This window comes from Macaca mulatta, chromosome 7 (assembly GCF_049350105.2).
Source record: "Macaca mulatta isolate MMU2019108-1 chromosome 7, T2T-MMU8v2.0, whole genome shotgun sequence".
Lineage (NCBI taxonomy): Eukaryota > Metazoa > Chordata > Mammalia > Primates > Cercopithecidae > Macaca > Macaca mulatta.
Window position 1 is genome coordinate 86628900 of NC_133412.1, and position 18072 is coordinate 86646971.

An 18072-nucleotide genomic window follows, 5' to 3' on the forward strand; every position below is an offset into this window, starting at 1 on the left:
TCCCAACCAGAATGTAAGTAAGCTCCATGAAGACGGCATTATATCTGTTTTTTTCCTGCTGCAGTATCCCTAGCACCTAGAACAGTGCTTGGCACAGAGTACATAGCAATAAGTAGCTGTTTAATAAATGAATGAATGAATGAGTGAATGAATGAATGAATGAACTACAAAGTAGAAATGCTTCAACCTTCTCTAAGGTCAAAATTAGCTCCAGGAAATGCTTTTGACAATAAAAGGTGCTACACCTACTTCTAAATGATAAAACCCACCCACTAGAATGATAAATTCTGATTTAGGGACAAACTGAATCCTTGAAAAATACAAAACAAGGCTGGCACGGTGGCTCACGCCTGCAATCCCAGCAGGTTGGGAAGCTGAGGTGGATGGACAACTTGAGGTTAGGAGTTTGAGACCAGTCTGACCAACATGGTGAAACCCCACCTCTACTAAAAATACAAAAGTTAGCCAGGCATGGTGGTGGATGCCTTTAACACCAGATACTTGGGAGGCTGAGGCAGGGGTTGCAGCGAGCTGAGATCGAGCCACTGCACTCCAGCCTGGCTGATGGAGCAAGACCCTGTCTGAGGAAAAAAAAGAGAAAGTATACAAAACAAAATAAAACTAATGCATCTAACCGATTGCTTTCAGCAAGCCATCGGCCTTCTGAGATTTCTTCTCCAAAGAGTCAAGAAATGTTTATTAGGAGGCATGTATGGCTTCCATTTTGTGATGAAATGTATCCAAGGAGGAATCGACCTCCCCGGGTGCTCTGCTGGGTGTGTATATCTGGTTTATAGCAAGTTATCTGAAGTAGACAGCTCTTGAGCCAATGTTGTGAGTATAAGTGACAGTCATCCTGATGGAGACTAAATTATGCATGTGAGCCTGGCTATATGCAGCTGTCTGGACGCACTTGTTTGATAAATCCTTGACCTGTCACCTGTCCAAAGTGGCAAGTGTCTAAGTGGGTTTGTAATGGTAATTATTCTGAACATTTCGGCACTCCTTTCTAATCTCTGCTATCTCTAGACAACTTGTTAGATTTTTCCAAGAGCCCAATCCTGATGATAAAACTTGCAGTCCCAAACTTCTCTTAAATCAGATATTCTGACTAGTTAGATAAGGCTGAGTTGCAGAGGTAAAGAACATTCCTCTTTCCCTTAATGAAGTCATCTGAGTGATATTTTATTTATAACACTGAGCAGCAGAACAAGCACAAAAAACTTGGATAAAACAGTAATTATTCATATGCAGAAATTAGCTGCTCATCAAAAAATGAAAACCCAGGGCGCTTTGATATTTCAAAGCAACTGTCTTAATTTGAGTGGGCTTGAGATCAGGGCACTCTGGGAGAAGCTGGAAGCTTGGACCAGACAGTAGAGGGGTATAGGCATAGATGAAAATGTGTGAAGGGCTTTGCAAATTCAAGTGTGTTAAGGAAGTTTCAATATAGAGGAGGCTGGGGGGCAGAACAGAATTAAAAACAGGCATTGTTTCCATGGCTGGTGAGGAAGATGAGTGACAGTCTAAAGGTGGAGCCCTGGTCTTCAGAGCAGAGGTAAGGACAAGCCAGGCTTGGAGTCAGAGCCCCAGTTACCGGGAGGATACTGGGGGCAAGGTTCTTATTCTGTGGGCTATTGAAGTGTAAGTCAAGTCAAGGTAACTAAGGCCAGCAGTCAGTCACCTATCACTGCAGCCAGAGCGGGGTAAGGTTGGAGAGTGTAAGCTCGAGGCCATGCCCAGGGAAAGTGATCATGTCTGGCTCATGGGAATCCTTGTCTCTGGACAGCGGATAATTTTAGTCTGTACTAACTGTCAAAGCTCTTTCAACTCAGAGCAAAAATAATACATGTACAGATTAACTATATTAATCAAAACAGCTGATTAAATTGGGTCTACAGGCAACTTTTCTATGATGATTTAAAATTTTCAGTAAATATTTGTGATTTTTTTAGTGCAGTAAGACATATAATAATTAAATTATTAGATTTAAGTTTTACGTTATGGTTGTACTACAAACACAATTAAGAGAAGAGCTAAAAATTTCAAGACCAACGAATAAACTTCATTTTAACATCGTCTGTCTTTAGGAGAATTTCAAATAGAAATAGTGTGGTTGGAAGAAACCAGAAATTGTATGAATGTTATGATATATATAAAGATAATTGCTGTCAATGTAAGTAATGTGGCTTTGCTGAGTAAAATAAGATGATTGCCTAGGGTTTTCCAAAACCCCCTAAAATTGCTTCTATACCACATGTAACCACATGTGGTATAAATAAAATGTAAGTCAAAGGAATGAGGAAAGATAAACATATAATTAGAAACAGCTCAGTAGATACTTGGGCTCATTCATTTCAATGCTGGCATCTGCAGTTTATGGAGCGGTTATAGACCCGCAATAGATCGGCGTTGACTACATGCCATAAAACACATCAATCCAGCTTGGGCCCAAATTATTATACACAAACAATAAATCCATCCTGTTAGCAGGATAAATATGATAACTGTTGATAATGGTGGAAAGTGACAGAATGTGATCCCTAAGTAAATAGTTTTGCATTCTTAAGAAACAAAGATTACTTTAGCTTTTAGTGACTCCTGTGACTTCCGTTCTCTTATCTGTAGTTTGAATCAAAAGAGAGATTGTGGCCTTGAAAGCCTCTATGCTGATTACTGTTTGTGAGTCTAATAAAAGACATCAGTCCAACCATTTATTTGTGAAAATGAAATCTTCGTATGTTGAAGGTCAGTTTTAGTTGAAGTTATGTAATAGGCAAAAGTCAAGGCTCTTTTGCCATTAAAATTACTCGTGGAGCACATCTTGGGTATTCTACCCCTAACCTTGAATCCTGCCTTGTATGTTGTAAGAAAAATAGTAAATGGATGTCACAATATGATGATGGACGCATCATGGCTACGAGTTTTTCTGTAGGAGACAGTTACCTAAACAGATAAACCTCTTCGTAAACATTGTTAAGTGAAATAGTCTAATAAAATATATTGGACTGTAGCTTGAGAGTGTTTCATGAACCATAGTCTCATTTTGTCCTCTAAGAAATGAAAATAATTTTTCACTATCGTTTACATCAAAAGCTAGAGTCAATAAGTATTTTGGGTTAGATTGTCAGAGAAAAACTCATTTCATACACTATTGGGATACAGAAAAATACGTAGGTATCATATTTGTCTGTGTGCAAAGTGATTGGGTATTACACTTTACAAGGGCAGGAAGCAGACACTTTTAAATCAAGACACCACTTTTATGGGTGTTATCTTATTTTGGATAACTGACACCTTATTCTGCTTGGAAGCAAAAGTTTAATTCAAAAGGCCTATGTAGGCCAGGCGCAGTGGCTCGCATCTGTAATTCCAGCACTTAGGGAGGCTGAGGTGGGCTGATCATCTGAGGTCAGGAGTTCGAGACCAGCCTGGCCAAAATGGTGAAAGCCCGTCTGTGCTAAAAATACAAAAATTAGCCAGTCGTAGTGGCATGTGCCTGAAATCCCAGCTACTTGGGAGACTGAGGCAGGAGAATCACTTGAACCTGGGAGGTGGATATTGCAGTGAGCCGAGATCGCACCACTGCACTCCAACCTGGGCAGTAGAGCAAGATTCTGTCTCAAAAAACAAAACAAACACACACAGACAAACGTCTATATATACATATGCTGTATATGTACATATATGTTTATATTGGTATATAATTTTTCTCTCTGCAGACTTCTTAATCAACTTTATTGAAATGTAATATACATACAATAAAATTCACCAATTTAAAGAGACAATGTGATGAGTTGTAACAAATGCATACAGTTATGTGACCATCACCATAATTATGATTCAGAACACTTCCATCACACCAAAACATTCCCTCATACTTCCATGTCATTAACATCCTCGCCTTCTAGCTTGTGGCAACCACTGATATATATTTTTTAATTTAATTTAAAATTTTTTTGTGTTTTTTTGAGATGGAGTCTCACTGTGTCGCCCAGGCTGGAGTGCAGTGGTGTGTTCTGGGCTCACTGCAACCTCCACCTTCCAGGTTCAAGCAATCCTCCTGCCTCAGCTTCCCAAGTAGCTGGGATTACAGGCATGCACCACCATGCCTGGCTAATGTTTATTATTATTATTATTATTTTTAGTGGAGACAGGGTTTCATCATATTGGCCAGGCCAGTCTCAAACTCCTGATCTCGTGATCTGCCCACTTTGGCCTCCCAAAGTGCTGGGATTACAGGCGTGAGCCACCGCACCTGGACTAATTTTATTTTTATTGTACATATTTAAGGTGTACAACATGACGTCCTGATATACATATACATATAGTAAGCATTAAATGCTTACTATAGTCAAGCCAATTAACCAATCCATCATCTCACACAGTCAGTTACCTTTCTTCATTTTTTTCTGCTTTTGGTAAGAATGCCTAAAATCTGCTCTCTTAAGCAAATTTCCAGTATATAATACAATGTTATTAACTATAGTCCTCATGCTGTATATTAGACATCTGGACTTACTTATCCTACACAACTGCCACTTTGCACTCTTTGACCTATGCCTCCCCATTTCCCACCTCCCCTATCTCTGGTAATCATCATTCCACTCTCTGTTTCTATATATTTTACTTTTGTTTTTCTAGATGCCACATGTAAAAGTGATCATGCAGTACTTTTCTTTCTGTACATGACTTATTTCACTCAGTATAATGTCCTCCAGATTCATCCATGTGGTTACAAAAAGAAGGATCTTTTTTGGAGGCTGAATAATATTCTGTTCATATATATGTGATGTATACATATATATGTGTATATGTGTGGTATATATGTATATAAATATATACATATGTCACACATATGTATATATGTGATATATGCATATACATACATGTATGTATGTATATATGTGATATATAATATTCTGTTATATATGTGATATATGTGTGATATATATAAACAGAATATTATTCAGCTTCAAAAAAGATCCTTCTTTTTTTGTGATATATCATATGTGTGTATATATACAATCACAATTTCTTTATCCAATCATCTGTAGATGGACACTAAGGCTGTTTCCATATCTTGGCTATTGTAAATAATGCTGCAATGAACATGAGAGTGCAGATATCTCTAGGAGGTGCTGATTTAATTTCCTTTGGGTGTATATCCAGAAAACGGATTGCTGGATTGATGGGTGGTATGGTAGTTTGGTCCATGTTTTTGAGAAACGGCCATACTGTTTCCATAATGGCTGCAGCAATCTGCATTCCCACCACCAGGGTACAAGCATTCCCTTTTCTTCACACCCTCACCAACACTTGTTATCTCTTGTCTTTTTGATACACATAATAGCCATTCTAACAAGTATAAAGTGATATATCATGTGGTTTTGATTTATGTTACCCTGATGATGAGTGAGGTTTCTGTCACTGTAGTTTTGCCTTATCTAGAATTTCATATGAATATATTCATACATTATACAGTTTTTATATTTCACTTTTTTCACTTAGCATAATGCTTTTGAAATTAGTTGATGAGGTTGTGTGTGTCAGTAATTTCCTTTTTGTTGCTAAGTAATATTCCATTGTATAAATGCATCACAATTGATTTATCTACTCACCAATTGATGAATACTTGGCTTGCTTTCAGTGGCTATAATTCATATAATTGCTGTGAAGATTTGAATGCCAGTTTTTGTGCTGTAGAGTATGTTTTCATTTCTCTTGAATAAATATGTAAGAGTGGTTTTGCTGGGTCATAGGGTGCATATATGTGTAACTTCACAAGAAACTTCCAAGGTCTTTTCCAAAGCAGCTATACAGTTTTATACTCCACCAGCAATATATAATACTTGCAGCTATTTCATATTCTTACCAATGGTTGGTATTGTTAGTTTTTTAAAATCTTAGCCATTCCAATGAGTGTGTAGTGCTATCTTATTGTGGCTGTGATTTGCATTTCCTTAATGGCTAATAAAGTTGAACATCATTCATGTGCTTATTTGTCATCCATATATCTTCAGTTAAATTTTTTGTATATTTAAAAATTGTGTTGTTTTCTTATTTTTGAGTTGTAAAAGTTCTTATACATGTATATACATACATATTTTATATGTATATATTTTATACATGTGTATACTTTTTTGAGACAGGATCACCTAGGCTGGAGTGCAGCAGCATGATCATAGCTTACTGCAGACTTGAACTCCTAGGCTCAGGTGATCCTCCCACCTCAGCCTCCCAAGTAGCCGGGACTATAGGCTCACACCACCATGCCTGGTTAATTTTTTTTTTTTTTAAGTAGAGATGGGATCTTTCTATGTTGTCCAGGCTGGTCTCAAACTCCTGGGCTCAAGTGATCCTCCCTCCTCAGCCTTCTAAAGTGTTGGGATTTGAGAAGTGAGTCACCATGCCTGGCTTATATTTTTGATAAAAGTTTTTTGTCAGACATATTGTACCTTATTTTGTGAGTTTTCTTTTCATTTTTTAAGTCTTTTGAAGAATATTTAAAATATTTTGATGAAATCTAACTTATTTATTTATTTCTTTAATAGTGCATACCTCCTTGTCCTTTCACCATTGTGTTGCCTTGTCATCTCTCTTAAAAATTAATTTTTATATATTTCTGGGTGTGTTTCTGGATCCTCAGTTCTATTCCACTGAACTCTTTGTATAACTTCATCTCAATATTATGCTGTTTTAGTATTGTAGTTTTGTAGTAAATTTTGAAAAGAAATAGAATAAGTTTTCTAAATTTGTTTTTTTTTTTTTTGAAAATTGCTTTGGGTAGTCGTGGTCCTTTAAATTTTTATATAAATTTTAGAATACCTTGTCTATTTCTTTAAACATACCTTACCATATTTTGATTGGAATTACATTGAACCTATATATCAATCAAGGGAGAATCAGTATAATAACAATATTGGTGTATGAACATGGTATACTACTTCATTTATTTAATAATTCTTTAATTTTTCTCAGCATGTTTTGCATGTATTTTGTTAAATTTGTCCCAATGCACCTTATGTTTTTAAACTGTTACAAAGATTACAATTTTTATATTTCAATTTCTAATGGTTTATTCCTAGTATGCAGAAATACGATTGATTTTTAAAATATTGACCTGGTAGCCCACAATTTCGCTAAACTTACCCTTAGTTTTAGTAACTTTTAAAAAATATTAATTTCTTAGAATATTCTATGTAGATGATCATGTTGTTTGTGAATTTAAAAAATGTTGCTTCTTTTTCAATCCGTATGCTTTTCATTCATTTATTTTTTCTTGCTTTACTGTACTAGCCAAGATCTCTAGTGAAATATTGGTTAGGAGTGGTGAGAATGAACACTCAGGCTCATTCTTGATCTGAAGAAGGAAGAAAGTTTTCAGTCTTTCATCATTAATAATGATGGTAGTTGTAGGCCTTTTTTTTTCTGGAGACAGAAGATTCCCACTCTTAGGGTGAGGATGTGATGAATGAATGATGATGAATGAACACTTTTTTGACACCTTTTGAGATAAACATGTATGTGATTTTTCTTTGCTAGTCTGTTAATATGGTAAGTTACATTGCTTGATTTTGAAATGTTAAACCAACTTTACATTCATGGGTAAACCTATCTTAGTCATGACTTGATATTCTATTTATATGGTTATGCATTTGATTTCCTAGAATTTTCTTCGTAAGTTTGTGTTCATGTTCACAAGGGATTCTGGTCTGTATTTTTTTTTGTTTGTTTGGTTTTCATAGTAATGGCCAAATCCAGGGTACTGAGGGTCTCAGGAAATGAGTGGAGAGGAGTGTCCTATTTGGGGGGGGTTTCTGGAAGAGATTTTATAAATTACTCTTTTTTATTCCTTAAATGTTTGGTAGAATTCAGAAGTGAAGCCATTTGGCTCAGAGTTTTTCTTTGTGTGAAGGTTTTATAACCATAAACGTAATTTGAAAACTAGATATAGGGTTATTGCTATTATCTGATTTGACTTAGTGAGTAAGTTTTGGTAGTTTGTGTCCTTCAAGGAATTTGTTCATATCATCTAAGTTGTTGAGTATATCGGCATACAATTGTTCACAATATTCGCTTACTAATGTTGTAACATCTATAGTATCTGTAATGAAGTCCATTCTTTCATTCTTGAATGAAGTAATTTGTGTATTCTCTCTTTTCAACCAAACAGACTTTTTAAACAACTATTTTTCTGTTTTTCATTGTGTGGTTATTGGTTCTCATCTTCATTGTTTCATTTCTTCATTCCTTTGAGTTGAATTTGATTTTCTTTGTTTTCCTTCGGTTGAAACTTTCATAACTGATTTGATTTTGTTCTTCTTTTCTAATATAAGCATTTAGAGGTATAAATACTATCCCTCTAAGCACTGCATTACTGACACCACACAAATTCTCATATACCTTTCAATCAATTTTATTGTTGATTTTTTCTCATTTTTGGGACAATTTCTTCTTTGACACTTAAGTTACTTAGAAGTGTATTATTAAATTTCCAAATATTTTCAGATTTTGACACTACCTTTCTGTTACTGCTTCCTAGTTTACCTCTATAATGTTTAAATAATCTACTTAATGTTGTTTCAATTCTTTAAAAATTACTGTGTTAAGTTTTATGGCTCAGAATATTGTCTGTCTTGGTAAATGTTCTGTGTACACTTAAAAAGAATGTGTATTCTGCTCTTGTTTGATAGGGTGTCCTATAAATGTCAATTAGGTCAAGTTGACTGACAGTGTTGTCCAAGTCTTCTAAATCCTTACTGATTTCCTAATTGTTCTATCAATTATTGATAGTGGATGTTGAAATTTCAAGCCTAATTGTGGATTTTTTCATCTCTCATTTTAGTTCTATCAGTTTTTCCTTCATGCATTTTGAAGCTCTGTTAATTGTTACATACACTTATAGGATTGTTGCATCCTCTTGATGAATTATCATCATGAAATATTCTTCATTATCCAAATAATATTTATTTTGTATTATTTTTATTTTTTAATTTAAACTAAATTTAACAGAGCTTAGCTAAGCAAAGAACGATTTGAGAATCAGGCACCCTCCTGAGCCAGAGCAGGCTGAGAAACACTCCAGTGCAGTTCCATGTTGGAAGAAGATGTATGACAGAACAAGGTAAGTGATGTACAGGAAATGGAAATGAGGTGTAGCAACAGCTGGATTGGTCACAGCTTAGCATTTAAATTATTTGAACATGGTTTAAACAGTTGGCTGTCTGTGATTGGCCAAAACTAGTTCATTTGCATGAGAGTAGGTTACAGTCTGTTTACACATCCAGTTAGGTTATAGTTCACTATGTACAGGAAACCTTTAGGCTGAACTTAAAATATGTAATGAGGCAGCTTTAGGCTAAACTTAATGTAACTCAACTGATGAAATTATGAAATGGTTGGGGTTTAATCTACAGTCACATTATTTGTTTTGTATTTTCCTTGTCTTCTTTTGTACTGAGTCTTGCTATGATTCCATTTTATCTCCATTATCTTATTAGCTTTTTTGGTCTTACTTTTTTAATTGGTTGCTGTAGAGTTTACAGTACATAGCTTTGTCTTATCACAGCCTGCCTTCAAATAATATTGTAGCACTTCATGTATAGTGTAAGAACCTTATGACATTATGCTTTTATTCCCACCCTCTTGTTCTTTGGACAATTGTTATTCATTTTGTTTTTGCAAATGTTTTAATCTCCCCAATACAATATGTTTTTTAAAAAATTTGCTTTATTCAATATCTTTCAAAGAAATTAAAACATAAGAAAAATGTGTTTTATATTTACCCGCATTTTTTAACCACGCTGGCACTTTTCATTTCTTAATGTGGATCCAAATTTCCATCTGCCACCATTTCTCTTCTGCCTGAATAACTTATTTTAAAGTAGTGCATGGCTGTTGACTGTGAATTCTTTCAGCTTTTGTTTGATTAGTGGGAATAAAAATGATCTCCAGCCTGGCGATTGTTCAACCTACTGATTTCTGGTGGCTCTTCTCTTGGCCTGTGGTAGTTTCCTCTCAAGTATGTGCTAATCAGTGTTCAACTGAAGACTCATGGAGACTCCTCTGCAGTTCTCTAGAGCCCTCTTTATGGTAGCACCCTCCTCTTCAGTATTCTGCCTTTGTCTCCTGCTTCTGCCTTTCTGAAGTCTCTCTGTGTGCTGATCGTTCTCTCCTCAATTTAGTGAGATCATTCGATTGTGTTTGGGTTTCCCCTCCCTGTATCACAGCAAAGCAGAAGCAATGATAGGGCTCATCTCATTTGAATCCCTTCTCTCGGTTATGGCAGTCTTGTGCTGCCTGTTGTTCAATTTTTGAAAACCATTGTTTCGCATAGTTAGTTGGGTTTTCCAGTCACTTACATTACGGTAAGCAGGTAAATATGGTTTCTTTCTTTCTTTTTTCTTTTCTTTTTCTTTTTATTTTTTGAGACAGGGTCTCACTCTGTCACCCAGCCTGGAATGCAGTGGCACGATCTCGGCTCACCTCGGAGTAGCTGGGATTACAGGCATGCGCCATCATGTGTGGCTAATGTTTATATTTTTAGTAAAGACGAGGTTTCACCATGTTGGCCAGGCTGGTCTCGAACTCCTGACATCAAATGATCCACCCACCTCGGCCTCCCAAAGTGTTAGGCTTACAGATGTGAGCCACCACACCCAGCCAATATGGATTCTTCTACTCCATCTTGGCCAGAAGTGAAAACTCTTTTCAGCAGACTAAAAAACAAAACAAAACAAAACAAAACAACTCTTTCTTGAAATGTAATACACATGCAGAAAAGTGCCTTAGAGTTTTCAGTGTAGGGAATTTTTCTAATTGAGTCTATGTGTATAACTAGCGCCTGGATCAAGAATCAGAATATTGTCAGGACTCCGGTTGCCATCTTTGGTTCCCTTCCAGTCTTAACGCCTCCCTAAGTTGAACGTCAGTCTGACCTCGAATTGTACAGGTGTCTTTTGCCTGTTTTTGAACTTTATGTAAGTGGAATATTGTAGTGTGGACACTTTAGCATCTGGCCTCTTAAGTATTTATTTGTAAAATTATTGAATGCTGTTGTGTGCAGTTGTAGATCACACATTATCATTGTGGCACAGTAGTCCTTCGAGTGCATTGGCACAATTGTTGGGTTTTGGCTATGACTAATGGTAGCTTCCGAACATTTTAGGTAATGTGTTTTCGTGAATATGTATGTATGTATGTATGTATGTATGTATGTGTGTATGTATGTATGTATGTATGTATCTATCTATCTATCTATCTATCTATCTATCTATCTATCTATCTAATGAACACAAATCTAGATGTTTAATTGTTAGGTCATAGGAGATGGATGTATTAAACTTTAGTAGATATTACCAGAGTTTTCCAAAGTGTTGTACCCATTTACCTTTCTACCTGGAGTCGTTAGGATTTCTGGTTGTTTAGGAATATTTTATTAAAATCTTTCTATCCTCTGTAAGAATATAGCCTATGCTCTGGGAATGTATTCTCTTGTTGGAAAGATCAGAGAAGAAACAAAAGAAATCATTAATTATACTATGAAGTAAATCATAGAAACACACAGCTCAAAATAGAAAAAGTGGGGCCAGGAGTGGTGGCTCATGCCTGTAACCCTAGCACTTTGTGATGCTGAGGCAAGTGGATCGCTTGAGCGCAAGAGTTTGAGATTAGTCTAGGCAACATGGTGAAAACCCGTCTCTATAAAAACTACAAAATAAATTAGCCAGGCTTGGTGGCATGTGCCTGTAATCCCAGGAGCTGAGGTGGGAGGATTGCTTGAGCCCAGGAGGTCGAGGCTGCAGTGAGCTGAGATCGCACCACTGCACTCCAACCTGGGTGACAAAGTGAGACCTTGTCTAAAAAAAAAAAGTTTATTTGAAAAAAACTTGAGGAAATAGCATAGTAAAATCTTCACAGGAAAGGTAGAACTTTGAAGTGGGGCCTCCAACAATGAGATTATTTGGAGAGGCCAATGGAAGGCATCCGGTATTCTAGGAAGGGACACTGGCATAAGCCAAATGGCTGAGATGCAGATGATATGCAAGCAGATCATTTATTCACCATTTTCACATTTATTCTTGAGTGACAGGCCATGTCCTGTATTTAAAGTGGAAGTCACAGGCTGGGCACAGTGGCTCACGCCTTTAATACCAGCACTTTGGGAGACCAAGGTGAGTGGATCACCTGAGAAGTGTATTGTGGAGGCCAACGAGTATGTCACAGTGTTGGGTGCCATGTTGTGATATGGGTTATTTAAATGTAACACATATCTGGGAAATAGCAAGATTCATTAAGCCTCTGAAGCTCTTGCATAAGTCATAATAATGTCCTAAATGCATAAGGTGCAGGCTGAAATTATGTGCCTCCAGGACACCCAGCACACTCCTTTTTGTCAGACAAAAGGAACAGCTCCATGTGGTCACCAAGGTACATCATGTTCCCTTAATTTTCCATTTCCTTTTCTTCTTCTCCCAGGAAGCCCAGGGAAGTAATCAGAATCAGTGGCTTCCTCCCACGACTGCCACGAAGTGAAAACAGGATTTGCTTCAACCAGGTCTTCTCTGAGCTTATCTAAAGCCTCCACCTCCACTTCCCCAGCAGAATTTTCAATGGATTAGAAAAGAGCCTTTGCAACAGGACATTTTGATGAACAGGCACCAGAGCCAGATAAAAACCTAGGTTCACATTCTAGCTCTGCCCCTCTGCATCATTTTGGTAAAATTCCCTATCTCTCTAAGCCTCAGACTCCTCAACTATAAATGGAGGTGTTATTAACCCCATCGATTGTCATGAGGATAGAATAAAAGGATACATGAGCAGCACTCAGTCTGGTGACTGCCCCAGAATAAGCACTTAACAAAGAGCTATTGTTCATTGAGCCTAGAAGAGTCTGAGTGGCATCACAATACTGGTGCATAACTGGTACCAAATGTGTATGCATCGACCTTCCACCATATCCCATATGAAAGTCTGCAGAGGAAGAGTGGGCCCACTGCTAGCTACTAGGGAAACTTAAAGGATGTAGCTGTGAGCAGGAAGAGTTGAGCACGGCAGGGATCATAAAGCACCTTGCTTCCTATATTGTGAGGTCTAAGGTAGAAGTGGTTGAGGTGAAAATGTGTTGGCTGGGTGAAATGGGAACCTGGTACAGTAGTCAAGTGGCCAGCTTGGCTTTCATAGGGGGAGTCCCACTGGAGGCAGATCCATTGTGTAGCCAAGGGTCACATGTTTCACATCCCACACGGAGATGCATGGTCTGACAATCCTAATGTGCCCATGGGTACTCCACAGCGGGATATTTGAAATAGGAATTGCCAGAAATATTTCGTGACTGCATTTACACAGATAATTTTGGGACATGTTTATTCACTTTCAAGGTATGGAGCTTCCTATATTTTTCTCCTAGATAAAGGTATAAAGTAATTTATCATCTAATTTGATTTTGGTGTCATTCCTTCTAATAAGTAATCAGTATATCTATTTGTAAGTGTCCACATGAAAATACTTTGAAGAGTCTCTGGCTGTAGTTAAGTGGATTTCTGAGTTAAAAGCAAGCAACAACTAAAAAACAGGAATGACGATATCCACAGATATATTTTCTTAAAAACTATTAAGGGAAATTATTGCCACTTTCCATTTATCTCTGAAATACCGATCTTTGTTAAATAAAGTGGGCTACATATTCAGTCCAGAAAGTCCACTTTAGAATAGTATAATCTTTCTGCACATTCTTTCAAAGAAAGTTCCTGTTGGAGAAAAGCTATCAGACCAACTAAAAATAAAAATAGACATGGTGAACTTTTGAATGTCAGACTCTGTGATCTTCAGGCTAAAACAGAATTATTGAGAGTCAATTTCCAATATAGGGAATTTACCAAATGCCTAAGTTTTCTAGAGTAAGTAGGAGACTGTGAGAAGTGATGCAGAAATACTAGACATGATACCTTTTAAAGTATTTAATATTCTTAAATAAGAAGATAAGTCTTGTTTTTTCCTTGGCCCTGGCAAACAATTTTAACAGTAGCTGACATTTACTGAGTATTCTATCTGTGTCAGGTGTGTGCTAAACGTTTCAAGTGTGTTATTTCATTTAGTGGATGGGGGGTGGGGGAGGCGGGTGGTGATCTGGCTGCAACATCTGTCAACCCATTAATTGTCAGCGTCGATTCTGCTGAACTGGCTGGCTAGGTGGTTGTCCCCTTCCTCTCTCACTACTCCATGTGTGTCCCTCCAGAGCAGAAGGCTTGGTTGAAGAGGACAAGCTTCCCCGATAGAAGGAGACTATTCTTTGATCGGGGTATGTGAGTAGCTGCCCTCCCCTGCTAGAAACTTCAACCAAGCTTAACTTAGTGCTCACAAAACTGTAGGAAGTTTGATAATGCTATGACCCCCATTTTGTAAGTTAGGAAACTGACTTAGGGAGCTTCTGAATCTTGGCTTGGCTCCTCAACGAATCTGCAACAGAGTGTAGACCCAGTCTGGTCTGTCCTATACCAAATCCCCATGACCCAGCTGGGCATGGAGGAGAGACCTCTTGAGTTTACATTAAGATTCTGCTTCTGTTCTGTTTCTTTTATTATAACTGATATTTGAAAGGAAAAGTTTTCCTGGTGAAAACCAACATGATGGCTTCTGGCCCAAACCCATGGGTGGGGTTGTTAAGTTTAACTAACTCTTTCCCTCACTCCCACCCCTTCTGGTACCTTTAGCACAGTCTTGATTTCTACCTAAAGCTCTTAAGGGTGCTCCAAGTGCCGTTGTCCTTTGCGGGAGGGAGGGAACTTGCAAGACAGAAAGACTTTAGTAACTCTGGTGAATTTAGTGGTTTGAAAGCAGAACAATTTTTGCTCTTTAAAAATTAATAGGCTTTATTTCTAGAAAACACAGTTGCAACATTAACCAAATAAAAATTGTAATGTGCTGCCCAAACATAACCAATCTTACATAGGAAAACCCAAACACAATAAAAGGGCACATGCAGTTTAGTAGGGATTAGTTTTACTTTACATTATGGACATATTTTGACAGCATTCCTCTTTGTTTCTTCACATCCTTAAAAACATCTGCATAGGAGCCCAGTCATGGCTGTGGGTGCAACAGCATCTAGTGTTTTGCTGAGAATCTGCTATGTTCTAGACCTGTACTAAGAATTTCACACTCTTTGCTTGTTTAATGCTATGGTGAACTTAATCAATTCCCTTTGGCTGGACACTTTCTTCTCTTCTTTTCTAAGGGTAGGGGCACTATTATAAACAATCATGGATGTGCACAAAAATTTAACTATATTCATTACAATTTTGTTTTATTTTACTCAATTAATTTTTAAAGGTGGATTTTCTTGCTGGAGAGGGAGGTAATTTTGGAAATCGGGATTGACACAGGGGTCCTCAAGGCAGCTGCTGCTGCTGCTTCTTAATCATAAAGCTGTGCTGCGGCCATGTGGAGGCTCGGGACACTCTTCCTGGTCTCTCACTTTGAAGCTTTGTGAGGTTCCATGTTAGGATAAATAGCCAAGCACTAAGCACGCTTGCTGAAGAAGAAGGGGAGCCGCTGCTCCATCTCCGCCTTAACAGAGGAGTGACTGGAGATGAGTGCTGCAAACATGTGTTATGTTGAAGACTTCTGATTAACAATGAAACAGGTTATCTGCCTTGTCCTTTATTCAGTATCCTTTCTGGAAGAAGCACAGTCATTAAAAATACTTTGCTTTGTGGTTGAAATGGATACTTTCATGATGCCAGCTATTCTGTAGATCACCTGTCAGGGATTACGTGCAACATTGTTACTTCACCAGAAATCGGACTGTGCTCACAGTGCCTGTCTGTGAGCACAAGGTAGCCTGTACACATTTCTTGGACATTGGCTGTTGGTCCCAGTGGATGTATCCATCGCCACCACCTTACCTGGCAATGCAATGTCAAAGATGGAGTGGGTTGGTGACTAACACTGAGTGGGCTCTGCCACACTACGATCCAGAATATTCCAGCTCTGGGTTCTGAGAGATTTGGTTCCCATGAAGAACTCAGACATCAGCAATTTTCCTTGGAAAGAATTTATTCACTTGGGATTTGGTAGATGTAGAGGTTTTGTATGGTGATTCTGTGTTTACATAAATGCTTAAATATGAAGAGCAGAGAAAATCACTATGTCTTCTTGTGTATCATACTTCAGAGAGGTGAAGACCAGGATGCAAAGGATAAGAAGAATCTGGGTTAGCTCTGGGATTTGGGTGAGGTTCAGTAAAGGGAGGCTCTAGTACGGTGTAGTAGCCAGGAACGTGGGTTGTTAAGCGGGACCACCTAGCACTGCTTCTCGCTGACTGTATTCAACCTCTTTAAACCTAAAATTCTCCTACAGATAATAATAGCAATTACCTCATCGGGTTGTTTCCAGGATTAAATAATATAATCTGCTTTATAGAAAGTAAGCATTCAAAAAAGGGTTAACTACTCTTACTTTGGGCTACTTGCATATTTCAAAGTTTCCAAAAGTTTTAAAAATATGGAATAAGAATCAAATAATGTATGCCTGTAACATCATAATCCAGATCTAATAGCTGCTAATTCTTTTTATAATTTTTTGCATTTACAAACTTAATCAAAGAGAAAAAACATTACACATCAAGTTGCATCTCTTTATAATACTCCACCTAGTCCTAAGCCCCGTTTTCCCCTCTCAAGAAACACTCACTATCATATCCTTCTAGCTGTTTTATATTCTTCTCCATACTTACGATTACCTCCCAAATAGTAAGTAGTATTTTCTAGCATTTAGCATTTTACATCAATATTACTCACTAGAAGTATCCTCTGGTAGCTTGCTTTTAATATTTATCCTAATGATTTTGAGATGTAGCCTTGTTGAGACCGATAAATAGAATTAATTTATTTAAACTTCTGCAGAGTATTTCAGCATATACATAAGGCACAGATTTTTTTTCCTTTTGATGGATACTAATTTTTTCCGCTTAGGTTTTTTTTTTTTTTTTTTTTGCAATTACAAACAATCAATAGCAAATATCGTAGTGTACGTCTTCTCAGAGTTCTACAGAGAATAGATAGGCACAGAATTGTTGGTCGGTAGCGTATGTGTATTTTCAGCTGCTTTACATATTGCCAAATTCCTCCTCTAAGTTATATTAATTTGCCCTCCCATCAGCTATACACTCCTATTTTTCTCATCCTTTTTAATATTTGATATTATCAGAATGTGAATTTTGCCATATAATGAGTATAAAATGGCATTTCATAGTTGTTCATATGTTTTATTTCTTGGAGCTACTCTTCCACACTCCAAAGTTGTCATATAAGTCGGTTTGGATCTGTGGGTTTAGAATAGGGGATATTGGAACGAGGTCAAGAATTTGAAGGACGGCCTGAGACATAAGTTAAGTGGACCAGGATGAGTGTCCAATGGCTTGACTCATCAGCTTTCAAACTGTGCTGTACTAGTCCCATGAGCATCCTTGGAATGCCTTCAGGGGTCTGGCGGTGGGGGTAGGTTGGGTCGCAGAAACAAAAGGGCAAGCAGAGCAGGGGCTCTGAGGCTGTTTCAATCAGAGCATCTCTGCCTATATCATTTTCGTGGGGTCCTGTATACAATGTCACTTGAATAGCGTGTTCAGTGGGTAAAATAAGTTTGAAAACAAGCAGATAAGAAGGAGGACAATAGACCCCAAAAGAAGATCAGAATTAGTCAAAATGATTCTCACAATAATACTAATTTTTTTTTTTTTTGCTTTTTTTCAATTCTCATTTTCTTATGGGTGTTCAGTGGAACTTTCCAGTGGCTAACGGCTGTGTGATATCACATCAGACAAAATGCAGGAGCAGCTATGAGCATCCAGCTGTTTCTTATTAAGCCAAACTCTAAATAGATTTGTAAAAATGTAAAATAATCCTACACTTCTCATTATCTTTTTTTCTTTGGAAAATGTATTATTTATGTTAGCATACTATGGTTCATTTTTATTTCAAAATAAGTTACTAAATTAATATTTAAACACTTCTGAATTTTAATTTCAAATGCTGTGAATGCTGACAGATATAACCTTCATAAACACAAGCT